Consider the following 9,320-nt stretch of genomic DNA (forward strand, 5'->3'; position numbering starts at 1 on the left):
TTATAGATAGCTCACTTTACACATGCACCCACACATGCACATGTCCAGACATGCACACGCACACACACACATGCACACACACACACACACACACACACACACACTGGACCCTTGGGTCCTTATCTTATTGAAGTTTTCTAAAGCAAGTGTTGACTCCTGTCCAATTTCTCCTCCTAGAAGAATTTTCCTTCTTTTTTTTCTATGAAATGATCCTTCTTAGATTCTTATTCTCTCTTTAACCTTGTCAATATCCTCACTTTCTGGCTGTTTAAAAAAGGGTGGTCCTCTCCTGGCTTCCAGCCTTGGTCCTCTTCTGCCATTTTGTACATGCCTGGGTGAGGCTGCCTAGTCCCATTGCTTCAGTTTAGACTTGAATGTTGCTAATTCCAAAATCTATGTGCCTGGACCAAACTTGTCTCCAGCACTCAAAGACTTCTCATACAACTAGTTGGGCTACAGACTGGCTCTGGCTAGATGTCTTTAAGTCTTTCAATCTTAATATGTGCAAGACAGAACTCTATATTCACTCAAACCACTTCCTGCTCTAACCAATGCTGCCCAGATTCCCCTCAAGGAGGACTTATAGCCAGTAGCTGGGAAGGTTGTCTGTAAGCAGCCTTAGTTGTCAGCTCCCACAGGTTTCACTTCAGCTTCAGAGAGCCTAAGACCATGTCATTTCTGGGCTGGTCTATAACCAATAACTGAGTACAGTGACAGCATAAAGGCCCAGTCATTTCAGCTCCCTTCAGGACAACTTTGATGAGCCAAGTGCTCCCCAGAGCTCTTGAGAGATTGATGGAAGCATCAGGCCTGCATTGCAATTCATCTTCTTCTTCCATCTAACTGCTTCCTCTACCTTTCTTCTAGGGAATTTGATATCTAATAAATACTTGTCATGCCAATCTTTGTTTTTGCATCTGCTTCCAGAGAACACAACTTGCAGCACACCGGGACCTACTTGTTTTCCAAATCAGAAATCCAGAGAAACCAAGAGTTATCTCTCTTGCCCCCCTCACTCATCAGTCATCAAAGCCTGGCAATTCTTTTTCCTAAATCTTACCATTATAGCTAGTTTCTCTACTACTCCCTACTCATTTCCAATATTCTAGCTCCGTTTTTGCATACCTGGCAGGCCTGTCTTAAACTTTATGGTTAAGATTTTATCCATTGAATGGACCCAGAAGGGTCATTGTTTTCCTCTTTGCTGAATTGCAAGTTTACAAGTCTCTCTTGTTTATTTAACTATCTGCTTCTCTGGGCTAGATGCCGAGTCTTATTTTTCTTCTTGGTATTCAACCTTCCCAAAACTTCACTCACACCCTCAACTTCATAGCAGAAACCTTAACCAGTCCCTGACACTTAGAGAAACTCTGTAGGCATTTGGTTAATTAGCACATCAATAATATTGTCCAGGTAAATAAGATTTAAACAATGCCTAGTGTGGTATTGTTTAAACCTACAGTTAAATAGTTGTGCCTTACAGAGTGCTTGTCTATAAAATGACTTAAACACATCATTCACACATCATAAACCTGCCCCTTTTTCATCTTTTTGTTATATGTCATTGTGAAACAGTTAGCTGTAATATCCCCACAGAGAGTATTTTGTGTAGGTAACTCAGTTCATTGGGAGAAGAGAACAGATTTTAATCATTGCTTAAATGATTAAATCTTTGTATATTTGTAGTTCCAGTTTGCCAAGTCTGAAAAAGCTACCATCATGCTGTGTATACGTTGTATATATAACATGGAAAATTATCTGTGTTCAAGGGAAATAGCTAAATAAGGGAGGTTTGGATCCATCCATGTGATGAAATGTGGTTTAGTATTAAAAAGCAAATCCATTCTCAGAGATTGACTAGGATGATACTTGGAAAATAATCTCATATGGTTAAATTTAGGACCCTAAAAAAAATTCCACCTAACAATCTCCTCTCTAGCATTTTCATTTGACTATAATTTGAATATATTTTCATTTATTTTAAGTCTTTTCCTTGGAATTACCTATTCCAAGGTTCTTAAATCAGTGGTAAGAGAACTGTTGGCCAAAGTTATGACATCCCTTATACAAATGATCTTTTTAATTATATGACTGTGTTTTAAAAGCAGCTTTATGTAGCCAAGATGTTTTTAGTTTATGATTTGCAAGAATTGCTTTGTGATTTTTGCCACTGAACCTGGTCTTCTTCCTCTCTCTGTTGCAGCTCTGTTTTTTTTTCTCCCTCTTTGCTGAGGTCATCTAAGAAAGATAGAGAAGCTTATCGGTAATTGCACATTGATCTTTCTGTTTGTAATTTAAGATTGAAATCTTTCAAAGAAAAGGGAAATTGGCGTGGATCACTCTTATCCCTTAGAATTTCAATTTTCATTAAACAGATGTTTACGAAGCACCAGCTGTGAACCAGCACTGTAAATACATGTGTTCACATGTCTGTGAAGCCATGTGTTATGAAGAAGACATTGAAACCTATTAACAATTCCTAATCAGTGTGATGAATGCTGTAAGGGTAAACACAGGAGGCTTTATAAGCACTAAATGAACATCTGAATCCACACTGAATGGGGCCACCTCCTTTCTGGGTAGGTGACACTTAGTGTTTGAAAGAACAATGGGAATTAGCCAGGGAAAAGGAGGAAGTCATAAGTTAGGCAAGCTGGAAAGGGTCTTCTAAGAAGGGAGTAGTTGGTGAAATTGCAAGAAATTCTCTCTTTTATAAGGAGAGTGAAAAGAAGGAAATAATAAAAGATAAGACTGGTGGAAAAGGATGATAAAATTATAGGCATCTACAATTTTCCATCTCTGGTTTTCTAGGAAAGGTGGATTTCAGAGATAACAGTCCTTATTTTCTGAGTGGAGTGAAAGATAAAGACGGAAAATGAAAGCAGCTGAAGATTGCCTTACATACAGAAGAAGGTGGATAGACCCACTTGGAGAACAAAGGATTTGGGAGATAGAATCTTACACAGTCAGGATGGAGTAATAAGCTGGTGGAAAAGTCAAAGAGGAGGTAGAGATAGAGGGAAAGGGAGAGACAAAGAGACACAGAGAAAAACACACACACATACAAACACACACATAAGACAGAGATAATAGCAAAGACCTGGAACCAACCCAAATGCCCATCGATGATAGACTGGATAGGGAAAATGTGGCACATATACACCATGGAATATTATGCAGCCATCAAAAACGATGAGTTTGGGTCCTTTGTAGGGACATGGATGAACCTGGAAACCATCATTCTCAGCAAACTGACAGGAGAGCAGAAGATCAAACACCGCATGTTCTCACTCATAGGTGGGTGTTGAACAATGAGAACACATGGACACAGGGAGGGAAGCACTACACACTCTGGTCAGTTGGGGGGAAATAGGGGAGGGAGGGTGGGGGGGGGGAGGCGGGGGAGAGATAGCAGGGGGAGAAATGCCAGATGTAGGTGATGGGGAGGAAGGCAGCAAATCACACTGCCATGTGTGTTCCTATGCAACAATTCTGCATGTTCTTCACATGTACCCCCAAACCTAAAATGCAATAAAATAAATAAATGGGAAAAAAAAAAGATTTGGATTGACAACGGTAAAAAAAAAAAAAAAAAAAGACAGAGATAGTGAGAGACACATGATAGAGGGCGGCAGAGACAACTAGAGAGAAACAGGTAATGAGAGAACAAACAGAGACGAAGATCAAGACATACGTGGAAAGACAGACATTAACAAGGAGACAGAGAACAAGAAAGGCAGCAACTACCACAGAAATGAGAATGTTAAAAAAAAGAGAGCTGCTGTTATTTAGGTTTTAAGATTTCTTGTGTATTGTGTTATGTAATGCCCTTTGTTTTTCCACAAAGAGTTTAGTAGAACTACCCTGCTTATCAACGTTTTTGACTTAGAGTTTTTCTTCTGGGTATATTACCATGGTCAACCTGTCCCCACAGATGCCCAGTTGTGTACTATACTTGTCTGTTAATGTATGAAATATCAGGGGTAATGCTAAGAATATATCATTCAATTAGACTATGCCTAAGGAATAAGTAAATATTTTTATTTACTTACATTGCCAAAATAATTTTTTAAAAGCTCATTTTTATTGCCTTGATGTTGAATAGAAGACTGTGGAGGAAGACAAAATCACCACAGGATGAAACATTTAAATAATAAAAATTACCCAACTTTTAGGCTCAGGTCTCATTTATTTGGACTGAATGAGTCCAAATTCTCCAATTGAAAGCTATTTTAAGAGATAGCTTGGTGATATAGTCTTCCAAAAAGTCACCACCTTAAGAAATAGCTTCTGCATGCTATCTAATAATCAGTTGGCAGCATAGGTGTTTACCTAAGATTAATCTAATAGACTTTGTTTGCTTAATAGCTAATCATCACTTAGGAGTCACAATAACTACAAGGTGAGTGATTACAGTGGCCATGTTGGTAATAATCCCTAAAAGAATTTAAAAGCATCAAAGTCATGAATAAGAACTGAAAGAACTGGTAATGATTTTCTGGAGTGCAGTTTTGGTTTCCCACCAGGGGCCATCCTGGACCCCTTTAAGGGCAACAGTCAAATCACATGCTTTGTCCCAGCTTATGGACAAAGGAGTAGATGTAATGGATTTTTACTCATCTAATCTACTACTTAAATTCATGCTAATGTACCCCTGCATAGCCTTATACTGTGACTACCTAGTCTACTCTTCATCCTCTCAGTATTGAGAGATGGGAGATTAGACAACAGGAAAAGGAGATTAATACAGACTTTACAAGACATAATGTGGTCACATCCCATCTCTTGGCCCAGATTTAAGAGCATCAGAGTTTTAAAGGCCCAGTGGCTTAAAACCAACTAACCAACTAAACAGAATCCTACCCAAATACTGCATTACATTTACCACATGAGGGAGTGTAGCATTATAGATAATTCAGCCCAAGTGGTACTTCTGAGTGCAAATGAACTCAGGCCATGTTCCAGCATTAACTCTGATGATTTTTGTGAACATTTGTTTTCTAATGCAATCTTTGTTCATCTCTAATGAACTTTTTATGTCATCCATTTAAAATAGGTTTATCTTGCACTCTCACAAAAACAATGCCTATTTCTCAAATTGATAGTTGCAAGAAAAGGTCTGATTTCCCAATACAGATTGGTGTGTGTGTGTGTGTGTGTGTGTGTGTGTGTGTGTGCAATGAAAATAATCTATGTGCTTTTCAAAGTGGCCAGGGTCACGTGGCTGTAATCTAGTTGTTCTAGATTAAAAACAGAGTCTTGGTATGCTGATTATGGGTCCCAGTTGTATGACAATTTGTTGGTTATTCCACTTTTGTGAGTAGGCACATAAGACTGACCAATATCTCAGGGAAGTAGAAAAAATGAACTAACATAAGGTTATTAAGTGTTTTTGATCAAGATAGAATATTATAGTAAAATGATGTTTTTCCTGTCATAATACGTGATAATGCATGTGAATTAAATAATCCAAACGCTACCTTTAGATTTTAACTAGAATGATCATCAGTTACTGAGTAATTTTTAATGAGTCACTCTTTTTCACTAATAGGAAAAAAACTCCAAAGATAATGGAAACATTTCACTGCTACACTTAAAGATAGATTTTTAGATTATTGTTGTAATAGGTAACTTATTAGTTGAGTAGTAGGAACTACTTACTGACTTCAGGGTTTTCTATGATAATATAGTTATGTTAAAGGGAATATCAAGGTTTTGCAAATTATAGTCTGGTAAAATTCAGATCCCTGAGATATTTTTTAATGGTTTTATTCATCATTTCCCTTTGTCTGCATAGTTTATAAAAGTAGCATTCCTAGCTCTAATTCATCTTTGGAATGTTATGTAGATTCCATACCTCTCCCCACTGCTTACCTGCACCCTCCCAGCCCCATTCCCTGCCAGATTTCAGCATTCTGTTCTCTGTTCTTTCTTCCTTTAACTGAAAGAAATTGAATGCCTAGAACTGCCTCCCATAATACTAAGAAGGAGAACAATGCTGTTATCTGCTTCATTTTATGGACACCAGTGATTTTCCTATAGAGGAATAACTGTTGATTAAATATTTTTCATGCTTCTTCACATTTCCTGGTTCTGCAGCTCTTGTTTCCCTGACTTAAAGCAAAAATATTACTTGGTTAGGATACTATGCTCTATTTCAAATCAGTTTGCCATCAAAATTTGGTTATTGGAATGTCTTTTAAAAGGCAAACTGCCCATATTTGAATATTACTCACATGATCAGAAATGAACCAGCAATCTTCTCAGTTGGTTGATAAATTTAATAAGTGACTTTTCAAAGAGCTCTTTATAATTATCCTTCTTTTAAAAATATAACCCCTAAGCTGATTTCTAGTTATTGCTTAATACCTTTATCAAAACATAAGTAAATATATAAAAGCACATTTATATTATCTGCAACATTCACATTTTCCAGCTAGAGAAACTATGCCGTTTATCAGTTATTATATTAATAATTGTCATTGGTAGACGTTATTAGGGAAGTTATACCATTTTAAAGACATGTCATAACAAAATAAGCCACAACGGCAACAACAGCACCAATTCTAACTCTGGTACTACTGCTACTACTGGTAATTCTGTGTCTACCGGCCCTATGAGATAAGACTGACAGGTATGCTTATTCCCATTTTAAGGATAAGGAACTTGAAGCTGAGCACACTTCAGTGACTTATTCAAGATCAAAGCACATACCCAAGGTAGAAGTAAGGAGAGAAACCAGTTTTTCTGACTTTCAAGAATACATAGTTGGGAATTGGGCTTTTGTTATGTTAACAGCACCTGATGTATCAGAGAAGTTTGCCTCTTTATCAAAGCAAAATGAACATATTTGTACAAAAAATACCACATTAAAAATTTTTTATAAATCTTGAGACTCCAGATTTCATGGTCAGTATGACTGGTTTTTCCCATCTGCCAAAACTTTGTGTCGCTGCTTGGTCCTAAAGCATTGGAGAAGCTTATTCAGATATCGGTCAGTAGCCTGCAATAGTTGAACTGCAGTTACAACATGAATTCAATCTACACTGTACTTTAGTTTGAAGCTCTGCTGTTTCTGTGCAGCACTTGAGCACAGGAGATTTTTATGACCAGGGAATCTTGTTGTCTGAGATCTTGGCTCCTTACACACCCTACTCAACCATTCCCTCTTTGAAGTCTCACCACTTTCTTAGGTTGCTGTCAGAGCATATGTAGGCAATACTTAGGGGACTTATAGATATCTCTCCTTTTTCAGGATATATTTCAGCTTATCAAATACATTGCTTCTCTTTTCTGCCTGACTTCCTGACCCTCAAAGCATTATTTTCTTTCTTTCTGCCTCTGACTTTGCCAAAGTCTCTGAGGCTGGGGTTGCAGTCTGCTCAAGGAGTGGCTAAAGGAGGACACATACAAGTTATCCTGCCAAGCACATTACAATGGAAAGATAATCAGTAGTGCCCCTTTAAATTATTTGAAACATTTATGGAACCCAAAGCTTTTACCTATTCTGGGCTGAAATGCAGAGAAAATTTGGGCTGGTGATATTTGCATTAGCCATATATGCTATAAGGAGTAGAAAAAAATCATACATCCTTCAATTCTTGGTAGTAAGTGGAAATAACCGGTGATCCTGAACAGATTCTGATTAGAACAACGAGGTATTCACTGTGTTTTTCAAATTTTAATAAGACTTTAAGCAAGATTTTTAAAAGCAGAGGAAAGTATATATACTTGACTGCGATTTCCACTGTCAGTTTATCATTAATAGCCACAAATCAGAGGGGAGTGCCAGCTATCTCCAGAATGGCAGAATAAAGCATTCTTCAGAAGCAGTGAATGGGGCCAGGCATGATGGCTCACGCCAGTAATCCCAGCAGTTTGGGAGGCTGAGGTGGGCAGATCACCTGAGGTCAGGACTTTGAGACCAGCCCGGCCAAGATGGTGAAACCCCATCTCTACTAAAAATACAAAATTTAGCCAGACATGGTGGCACATGCCTGTAACCCCAGGTATGAGGGAGACTGAGGCAGGAGAATCACTTGAACTTGGGAGGCAGAGGTTGCGGTGAGCTGAGATTGTACCACTGCACTCCAGCCTGGGTGACAGAGTGAGACTCTGCCAAAAAAAAAAAAAAAAAAAAAAAAAAAAAAAAAAAAAGCACTGAATGGCTTAATTCTTTTTCTTTATAGTCATTTTTTCTGTACTTAGGGAAAATGTTCATAATAGAAGTATAACATTGATCTGCTGTCAAAAGTTATTTGTTTCATAATAAAAAATGTACATATTGTATTACAGTTTCAGTTCCCTTATTAACAAATAGCCTATTCTAGTGCTGTGTTCAATATTTTTACTTAAGAACACTGAGTAGGCATTGGGTCAGAAACAACACTTGCTTAGGGAATGATTTGTCCTGCAAAGTCTTTGGAAAGAAATGAGTGTCTGAGTTTAATCCAGTATCAGGTGTTGTGTATCACAGTATGTGAGAGAGTATTAGATCATAGATGGAATTTTGATACTGTGTCTCCCATATACTGCAATGCTGTGTGGTTGTGGCTGAGTCTTAATGAACCCTATGATGTCACTTCCCCATTATAAAAACAAACGAAGAGAATAATGATTTATTGTGATACTTTCTTTACTTGCTTCTCAACTCCCCACAAGATCTTTAATAAAACTGGATCTTCAGAAACAGTTTAAGAAGACTTGAAAGTAGTTATATCTGACACTTTTGTGGAAGATCTGGAATACATGAAAGATGGATGAATTTGGCGGTTTGTAACGTATTACCAGGATCTATTTTTGGCTGGGCGCGGTGGCTCACGCCTGTGATCCCAGCACTTTGGGAGGCTGAGGCGGTGGATCATGAGGTCAGGAGTTCAAGACCAGCCTGGCCAAGATGGTGAAACCCCATCTCTATTAAAAGTACAAAAATTAGCTGAGCATGGTGGTGGGTGCCTGTAATCTCAGCTACTCAGGAGGCTGACACAGAGAATTGCTTGAACCCTGGAGGTGGAGGGTGCAGTGAGCCGAGGTCACACCACAGCACTCCAGCCTGGCAACAGAAAGAGGCTCCATCTAAAAAACAAAACAAAACAAAATCTTACCGGAATCTATTTTTATCCCATGTTCACCGTAGCATTAGGACCCAGCAACGCATTTTAGGTTAAAGAAAAGGGCAGAAAAAAACAAAAAGAAAAAAAATAATCAGAAAATAATTGACTTATAAACCTTTAAGTTCTGTTTTAAACTCTAAAATCCCCATAAGAGCCCATCAGTCCCAAGAATGAGCAATTGTGCTCATTAATAATAAAGAGGCACAC

At 38.1% G+C, this 9,320-nt stretch overlaps 1 non-coding gene across 1 annotated transcript; it reads right to left on the minus strand.

Annotated features, from left to right (window-relative positions):
- Window positions 1–5,697: 5,697 nt before the first annotated feature.
- On the minus strand, window positions 5,698–5,787 carry LOC119471333. The gene has a single exon (XR_005200363.1). It is a non-coding gene; the product is annotated as a small nucleolar RNA Z122 (small nucleolar RNA).
- Between the last annotated feature and the right edge of the window lie 3,533 nt (window positions 5,788–9,320).

Source organism: Cebus imitator, unplaced genomic scaffold (assembly GCF_001604975.1).
Source record: "Cebus imitator isolate Cc_AM_T3 unplaced genomic scaffold, Cebus_imitator-1.0 Scaffold56, whole genome shotgun sequence".
Taxonomy (NCBI): domain Eukaryota; kingdom Metazoa; phylum Chordata; class Mammalia; order Primates; family Cebidae; genus Cebus; species Cebus imitator.